Source organism: Schistocerca gregaria, chromosome 8 (assembly GCF_023897955.1).
Source record: "Schistocerca gregaria isolate iqSchGreg1 chromosome 8, iqSchGreg1.2, whole genome shotgun sequence".
In the NCBI taxonomy this organism is placed as follows: Eukaryota; Metazoa; Arthropoda; class Insecta; order Orthoptera; family Acrididae; genus Schistocerca; species Schistocerca gregaria.
In genome coordinates this window covers 332,914,215-332,923,840 of record NC_064927.1, presented here as the reverse complement: position 1 = coordinate 332,923,840, position 9,626 = coordinate 332,914,215, and the positions used below count along the sequence as shown (strand labels likewise).

The 9,626-nt window shown below is 39.7% G+C and overlaps 1 protein-coding gene across 2 annotated transcripts in view; it reads left to right on the top strand.

Annotated features, from left to right (window-relative positions):
* Positions 1–535: 535 nt before the first annotated feature.
* LOC126284566 (sodium-coupled monocarboxylate transporter 1-like) overlaps positions 536–9,626 on the top strand; it is a 420,449-nt gene continuing 411,358 nt past the window's right edge. The window contains exon 1 of one of the 2 annotated variants that reach the window (XM_049983579.1): positions 536–812. The gene's annotated coding sequence lies outside the window, so the exon portion shown is untranslated. The remainder of the gene's footprint in view (positions 813–9,626) is intronic. The other variant, XM_049983578.1, reaches the window with a different exon arrangement.

Genomic DNA, 9,626 nt, shown 5'->3' with positions numbered 1-9,626 from the left:
TATCAACAAATGTCAGTTGTGAGGCAGATTTCGCAGTCGCGCCAGTCACCCAATCAGGCGATTTGAAGCATACATCTGAATTGCGAAACAGTGGAAAACTTCATTTTTGAAATAAGGCAGTGCTACTGAAGGTTAACTATATATTAGAAGAATTACATTCCATCCGCAGATGAAGATACGATTATTGATAGACCGACAGCACGCATGCTCCACGATGCTTATGAAGTGGAATGTTTAGTAGGCAGTTATTTGCTATTCTGTTGTCGAAAAGCATTGCGAAATATGGCGAAATACTTCTCGCACTACGAAACAGACAGAAAAGACTGGCATTGTATTGCATTAAGGATAGTGAAGTAGCAAATTGTTACAAATCTAAACAGAAACTTGGGCCGCGCCCTTGATGAATACTGTCAACACAGGTGGAACGTCTCCTTGAGTCAACAATGGAAGTGGTAAGCTCACATCCTAAGAGAACTCGACACTCTTAATTTATGATGCAACCGACGTCCTTAAGTGAGCAAGCAAACTGTCGTACACACGTCTGAGTAAACGGAGAGATTTTTTAGGGCTTGGCCTTTGTCCCAGTGCCACAGTGGCTCTTCCCGCAATGTAGTTTACGAGCAGTACGTGTGCCCAGTCTGTCGTATGTATACCGAACTCGCCGGTTGATCTCCCTAAACCACCCATGGAGTAACGTGCAACCGACTTCTCAAAAACGTGTAGTGTCTTTCGCTGCGCACGACCTACGGATTCTACATTCGCATTCGCTCCAACGAGCCTACTGTTTCTTCGAGACCCGATCTTTATTTGAGGTAAGTTTTGTTCTAGCCGTACATTATGAGATTCAAAAGACATGTGAAACCTTCGCGGTATGTTGTTGCAAATATGTTGGGGAAACCCCACTTTAGAAATTTTATGTTATGTAGGATGATTGTGTTTCTCTCTGCAGATGACAACTGTATTACTGTCGAAGTTTAATGTACACTCTACTCGGGAGATTGAGGATTAAAATGGTCTTACACTTATTATTTATCGTTAGACTATACTTCGTGGTAACAGAACCATTTTAGGTCATGTTCTGAACCAATTTTGAAGACAGTGCAGTGCTTTGAGAAATAAGGTGACAAGTAGTCTATATCTTAAATCGACAGAGTATGAAAATATATCCATTTTACTGTTTTATCCACTTACCACATTAGTTTCTCTTCATTTAGTGATTGTAACCGCGCATTTCGGTACAGTTTAAAGAAGAGAAGAGGAAACACACAGAAATTGTCAGTTACAAAAAACAATAATCTATTTATAGTACTATAACATACTGATTCGTCTCCGTTTTCCTAATGTTGTGTTTCTGTTTGCCGTTATTGGAGAAAAACGTTAACCTCTAATGGAAGAACAGTGTACGTAAACGTTGGAAGTAGGCATGACAGTCAGGGACACGTTTAAAGTAAAGTGTAATAAACACTTAAAACGGAATTAATAATGAATTGATACGATCAAACGATTTTAGTATCTTGGGCAGTTGAATTTTGGCTCACTAGACAGCAAAAGAAATAAGGAGTGGATTCCAAATAGCCTGATGCGTTTTTTGTAATCTAAAAAGAAGTATCGAAACTAAACTTTCCAAGCGGCTGCAGTTCGAAGTTGACAGTTAGTAAGTAATATCAGTTTCGATTGTAATGCCGATGACAATGATTATGACGATTGTGTCCTTAAAGACACTAAATTTAGAAGGTCATCAGTCTTTCATTGAACACCCTTGACTAATTCTATGTGGCTTCGAAAGTCATCAGCCTATCACTGAACTCCCCAGCAGTGAATCTATGTGACTTTAAGGAGAGTATACCACCACGACTGACTCTACGCGATTTAAAGAGACTGAACTTCTAAGGTCATTACTCTCTCCTTGAACCCCTAGGATTCACTCTGTGTCGCTTAAGAGAGAAGGTAATCAAGCTTTCACTGAAAAAAAAAGAAAAACATTCTTTGCCTCTTTCCACATCCAACAGGTAATGTAATCCAAAGGTAATGTAATTAATCCCTCTATGTACCCCATCTCTCTGGCTTTCACGCTAAAGTGTGAGAACGTTTTCAGTTTGTTTGCGCAACGTGTATCCGAGCCGGGACGTGGGATTCAGACTGGTAATTACCTAGCGGGATGTGAGGAATCACCTGAAAGTTACCTACTGGCTGGCCAATTCCCAGCCCTCGTCGTTAATCCGCGAGCGAATTCGAAACAAATAACATCAGATTCGACTTTTGTTAGGGACACAAGAATATTTAATGAGAACATAGTTTGAAATAAGAATCTACAGACCAAGAATTTGACGTGTATATCTATGCTTGGTTTTCACCTTTGGGATCAGTTGTGTAGAAAATGGGCTTATACCACGAAGGCTAAGTCATACAGTATTGATAAAGTGTGTGTAACTAGACTGAAAAACCGTTTTGCTTAGTTAATACGATATACATTGAGGTGACGAAAGTCATGGGATGGCGATATACACATAAACTGATGGTGGTACTACTATGTAATCAAGGCATAAAAGGGCAGTGTAGTGGTGAAGCTGTCATTTGCATTCAGGTGACTCATATAGAAATGTTTACAAAGTGATTAAGGCCGCATGCCGGGAATTAGCAGACATCGAACGCAGTATAGTAGTTAGAACTGCACGCATCGGACATTATATTTCGAAAATTGAGACGAAACTCAATATTCCGAGATCCACAGTGTCAAAAGTGCGCCGAGAATACTAAATTTCAGGCTTTACCTCTCACTACAGGCAATACAGTGGCCGACGGCCTTCTCATAGCGACATAATGCAGCAGCGTGAGCATAGAGTTATCAGTGCTAACAGAAAAGCAACACTGCATGAAATAACGGCAGGACAATGTGAGACGTACGACGAACGTACCGTTAAGGACAGTGCTGCGAAATCTGGCGTTAAGGGACTACGACACAGACGCCCAACGCAGCAGCACGACTTCGCCTGCAGCGTCTTTCCTGGGTATGGACCGAATTGGTTGCACCAAAAAGTTGTCAACAAGCCACTGTGCAAGCTAGTGGTAGCTGCATAATGGCGTGGGATGTGTTTACATGGAATGACTGGGTCCTCTGATTCAGTTGAACCGATCAGTGACTTGAAACGGTTATGTTCGGCTACTTGAGGGCTATCCGCAGCCATTCATGGACTTTATGTTAACAAACACAGATGGAATTCTTATTCATGATAATGTATCATGTCAGCGGACCACAACTGATTGCGATTGGTTGGAACACATTCTGGATAGTTGGAGGCGATGATTTGGCCATCCAGATAGCTCGACGTGAATCCGATCTAATATTTATGGCATATAATCGAGATAGGAGTTTGAGCACAAAGTCTTGTTCCAGCTACTCTTTCGTAATTAGGGACGGTTGTAGAGGCAGTTTGGCTCGATATTTCTGTAGGGGATTTCCAATGACTTGTTGAGTCCACGCCTCATCGAGCTGCTGCACTGCCCCTGGCAAATGAGGTCCGAGTAGATATTAGAAGCTTGTCTATGACTTCTGTCACCTCAGTCTAAAACCTTACACCAAGGACACATAGTTGAATCAATTAAAACGTATTTTATTATTGAGAGCTTCGAATGTACCAAGGTGGCATGCAGACGAACGAGCGGATATACATCGTAGAAATGTGTTTTACAGACTACGCCATAGTTTCTGCAAAATGTCTTCGGCTATCTTCAACAACAGGAGATGGTTGAAGCCCGCTTATCCAGTCCCAAATTATCGTTGATTAGTTTGAGACGTCAAACCATTCTACACAAAGACGTGCATCGATAGCGAAAAAGTGCACCGTATACGACTGATGACCAAGCAATGAAGGGACGCGTAGTGGGATCTGCTAGGTAAGATAGGTAAACAAATTTTTAGATCTAGGAAGATGTAATAACGCCTTTAACGGAAATGCCTATCTGAGAAATTTAACGAAAATATTAAATAAAATGACAGTAATATACAGTATAACAACGTTTGTCTGATTAGAAATAATATTTCAGTATAAAACAAACCGATAGAACATAAATCGCAGTTATACCTGTAAAATGACATGACCTATGGCCGAAACCATACTATGAACCTATGATATATAAAGTTTTATTGGGTTCCTCAAACATAGGTACAATGTTTTTCTAGAAAACATCGCGAAATATGTTTTTTCTGTTTAAATGCGCTTCAAGAAAACTGCCTAGCTCGAGAGGAATATTAAATACAAAAATTAGTTGGAAAATACTTGAATGTAACTCAATCGACAATGTCATCAGATTTTGAAATGGAATAATGGGCAAAATGGTATCTTTAAAGGTTTAAATGGAAATTCTTCTCGAAAATACATATTTGGGATGTTGTATTGGAAGGTTCAGAAATTTTGTAAGTTAAAGCATATCCGTAAGCATACATTTAGCTGATTGAGGTGTTCATAAAATTATTTTATTCGTCATCACACTTATATTTGACAGGTAGTCTGACTTTCTGCAACTCTCTGTGACAGAGCTGCTAAATATATAGCAGTATCACGGTTGTTATGTGATTGAGACAGTGTAGGCCTCATCACAGATCTTTGTGCTGTGTAGTTGTACTTAATTTTAAACATTCGAAATTCTATGGAAGAGGAAGCAGTGGCTACAATTGCTGTCAAATAATTATCTTTTTTGTCAGAAGATTTTGAGGGATATCGAAGATACAGCGTATCAAATGCATAGCATGTGGGTCGCTGTCGCCGAGTAATCTCAGTGCACAGTTATGGAATATGATTGTCTGTAAAACAAAGTGATTGTGAATATGTACAATAGACATGCAAATGATTCTTGCGTGGTAATTACTGAACAACAAAAACTGTTCTATATATAAATACGAAATATAAAATTTCCTTAGTCTTAAAAGACTATATTTATAAAGGGTGAATAAGGTCCTTAAACATTTCTGTGGAAAAGCCAATTTATTAATAATGTGCGATATGTCATGGAACCGGTATCACGATAGAACCACAAAGCAGTACATCTCCAAGTCTAAGAATTGCTGCCAGCTCTCTTACATACAATGAAACATACTATGCAGACTAGTTACAGACATTTTATGAAATGCATCTCCAGTTCGTTGTTTCAAATGTCTCATACTGATAATCTTCATGTACTACACTTAAGCCTCAATACGCCGCCAGGCAAATTAAACCAAGGGATTCATTATAAATTTGTTACACACTAGGTTCAATCAGTTGAAAGAATTTTATCTCCATTTTTATACATTATAATGTGGTAAATAACAAATGTTAATTTATCGCTATAGTTTAATTAGTAAATTAATTGTGCAATGGCTTTCCAATATTCGAGAATAATTTCATAATTTGTTAACCTCAATGACTGGATACAATATCGCTTCATACTATAATCAGATTTTAGTGAATACACACCTATTTTTATTTGAACACATCGACTTTTACCAGTAACTTAGCCTACAAAGGACAGTGAAAGTATTTTATTCATGAAAGGCCAAAACTGCTAGTTATCCTCGCAGAAGACTTTAAAATCGCTAAATGCGGTGTAATAGCGCCGGCCAGAGTGCCCGAGCGGTTCTACGCGCTTCAGACTGAAACCGCTCGGCCGATAACGTTGCAGGTTCGAATCCTGCCTCGGGCATGGATGTGTGTGATGTCCTTAGGTTAGTTAAGATTAGGTAGTTCTAAGTTCTAGGGGACTGATGACCTCAGAAGGTAAGTCCCATAGTGCTCACAGCCATTTGAAACATTTTGCGGTGTAATACTTGTATGTGATTTATAAGTTTTGTGTCCGTCTTTCCGACGTCTCCAGACATACCGTGCATTGGAGTCACCGTGGAGTCTGGAAGAGTCGGACAGATGTTCTAGTGTCTTAATGTTTGCAGTCGAGGCGTATTGCGCAGTAATGTGACCTGTAAATTACGCACAAACCAACAACGGTTTTAATTTATCTACAATGTTCGACAGACTTCTGACTGGTTTGGTTGGGACCGCCACGAGTTCCTCCTGTATGACAACGTCTACACCTCAGATCAGCACTTGCGACCTACGTCCTCAATTATTTGCTGGTTGTATTCCAATCTCTGTCTTCCCCTACAGTTGTTGCCCTCTACAGCTACCTCTGGCACTAAGGAATTCTTTCCCTGGTGTCTTAACAGATGTCCTATCATTCTGTCCCTTCTCCTTGTCATTGTTTTCCACATTTCATTTCCTTTCCGATTCGGCGCAGAACCTCCTAATTCTTACCCTATCAGTCCATCTAATTTTCAACATTCGTCTGTAGCACCAAATCACAAATACTTCGATTCTCTTGTTCCGGTTTTCCCACAGTCCATGTTTTACTACCATACAACGCTGTGTTCGAAAAGTTACATTCGCAGCAATTCCTTCCTAAAATTAAGGCTTACTTTTGATACCAGGAGATTTCTCTTGGCCAGGAATGCCCTTTTCTCCTGTGCTAGTCTGCCTTTGATGTCCTCCTTTCTTCATCCGTCATTGGTTATTTTGATGCTTATACAGTAGAATACCTTAAGTTCATCTACTTCGTTATCATCAAGCCTGATATTAGGTTTCTCGCTATTCTCATCTATGCTAGCACTCATTACTTTAGTCTTTCCTCGATTTAATCTCACTCAGTATTCTGTACTCATTGCACTGTACATTCTGTTTAGCAGATCTCGTAATTCTTCTTCACTTTCACTCAGGACAACAGTGTCATCAGCGAATCGTATTATTTATATGCTTTCACCTTGAATTTTAATTCCACTCCTGAACCTTTCTTTATTTCCATCACTGCTTCTTCAATGTATACATTGAACAGTAGGGGCGAAAGACTGTATCCTTCTCTTTCACCCTTTTTAATACGAGCACATACTTCCTGGTGGTCCACTTTCATTACTCCTTCTTGACATTTGCCCATATAGCATATTGCTCGTCTCTCCCTATATCTTACCCTTATTTTTCTCAGTATTTCGAATATCTTGCTTCATTTAACGTTGTTGAACGCTTTTTCCAGGTCGACAAATCCTATGAACCTGTCTCGATTTTTATTTAGTCTTGCTTCCATTATCAACCGCAACATAACAATTGCCTCGCTGTGCCTTTACCTTATCTAAAGCCTAACTGAACGTTATCTAACACATCATAAATTTTCTTTCCCATTCTTCTGTGTATCATTCTTGTCAGGAACTTGGCTGCCTGTGCTGTTAAGTTGATTGTGCGTTAATTCTCACACATCTCAGCTCTTGCAGTCTTCGGAATGTGTGGATGAAATTTTTCCGAAAGTCAGATGGTATGTCACCAGACTCGTACATTCTACACACCAACGTGAATAGTCGGTATGTTGCCACTTACCCCAATCTCTTTCGAAATTCTCTTCTGCCGTAATCTTATGTCCCCAAAGCTCTCTTAAATTCTGGTTCTAACACTGGGTCCCCATTTCCTCTAAATCAACTCCTGTTTCTTCTTCTATTACCTCAGACATATATTAGAAGCCTTCAGTGAACTCTTTCCACCTATCTGCTCTCTGCTCTGCATTCAACAGTGGAATTCCCGTTGCACTCTTAATGTTACCACCTATGCTTTTAATTTCACCAAAGGTTGTTTTGATCTTTGCTGGGTCAGTCCTTCCGACAATCATTCCTTTTTCGATTTCTTCGCATTTTTCATGCAGCCATTTCGTCTTAGCTTTCCTCCACTTCATATTTATTTCATTCCTACCTTATTTGTATTTCTATGTTCCTTAATTTCTCTGAACGTTTTTGTACTTATTTCTTTCTTCGATCCACTGTTGTATCTCTTCAGTTACCCATGGTTTCCTCACAGTTACATTCTTTGTACCACTTTTTTTTCTAGCTTCTGTGACTACTCTTTTCTGAGTGTCTATTTCACTTCAACTGTACTGCCCAATGAGGTATCCCTTATTGCTTTATCTATAGCCTTAGAGAACTTCAACTGTATCTCGCCATTCCTTAGTACTTCCGTAGCCCACTTCTTTGGGTTTTGGTTCTTCCTGACTAATCTCTTAAACTTCGGCCTACTCTTCATCACTACTGCATCATGATCCCAGTCTATATCTGCTCCTGAGTGCGCTTTACTGACTTTTAATCTCAGTCTGACCATAATCTAATCTAAATGAAATTACACGGTTTTTCCTAAGTATACTTCCTCTTCTTGTGATTCTTCAGCAGAATATTCGCTATTACTAGCAAAAATTTATGAGAGAGCTCAATTAGTCCTTCTCCTCTCTCATTCCTTTTCCCGAGTCCATATTCTCCTGTAACCTTTTCTTCTACTCCTTCCTCTACAACTGCATTCCAGTCCCCCAGTGGCTATTAGTTTTTCCTCTCCCTTGTGTATTATATTATCCTTTCAATATCCTCGTATACTTTCTCTTTCTTCAGCTTGAGACGTCGGCATGTATATCTGAACTATCGTTGTCGATGTTGGTTTGCTGTCGATTCTGATGAGAAGAACCGCATCACGGAACTGTTCACAGTAATGCACTCTCTGCCCTACCTTCCTATTCATAACGAATTCTACTCCCTTTATACCATTTTCTGCTGCTGGCCAGAAATCCTTGTCTTCCTTCGACTTCACTTCTCTGACCCCTGCTATATTTAGATTGTGAACTTACATTTCCCTTTTCAGATTTTCTAGCATGCTCAAACTTATGACATTCCACGCCCCGACACGTAGAATGTTATCCTTTCGTTTATTATTCAATCTTTTTCTCATGATCACTTCCCCCTTAGCAGTCTCCTTCGGGACATCCGAAAAGGAGATTATTCCAAAATCATTATCCAATAGAGAGATCTTCATGACAATTTTTAAATTACAAGCCAAATGTCCTACGGATACAAGCTACGTTTCATTAATGCAGTGGTTTTCATTGCCTCCTGCATTCTCATGCATTTCATCATTGCTTTTTCTTCTGCCTTTAGGGGCAGTTTCCAACCCCAAGGACAAGACAGTGCCTTGAACCTCTGTCATCCCCTGCACCCTTCTTTGAGAAGCGCCCTCGACCCCTCCCATCGTTTTGTTCGTTTCTTTCGTTGCATTTGTTCGGAGCGGATGCCCCGTAACATCTGTTCAAGTTTATCGTTGATCCAGTCACTCAGTTTGTTAAAAACCTGAATTGGCAAAGAAGAATTACACAATACTTCTCAACAAAGAGAAGCAAAATATGTATTATTATCTAGTGACGTCGTTGACACTACATAATATATGCTACCAGTATTCCTCTTTCTCATAATTCTTTATACTTGTAGGTATCTCATTGTTCGTGCATATACAGTATGAAAGCGTTTAAAGTGAAGAAGCCTTGTGTTGCTATTATCTACCTAGCAAAGCAAATATAAAACAGCATTTGTCACCTGAGTAGTTGTAAATTAAGACGCCTGTAAGTTGTCAGCAAACACAATGAAGCAACAACTCATTGTTCCAGCCGTATTTCACGGCCATCTGCGCCACTAGCTGACACTTTCCTTTAGAGATAACTGATAAGCGCCCAAGTTCCTTCCGAGTGATGCGGACCAATGGAGAACGGTAGACATGTATCAGCGTGATTGTCGACTATATTCTGCGAAA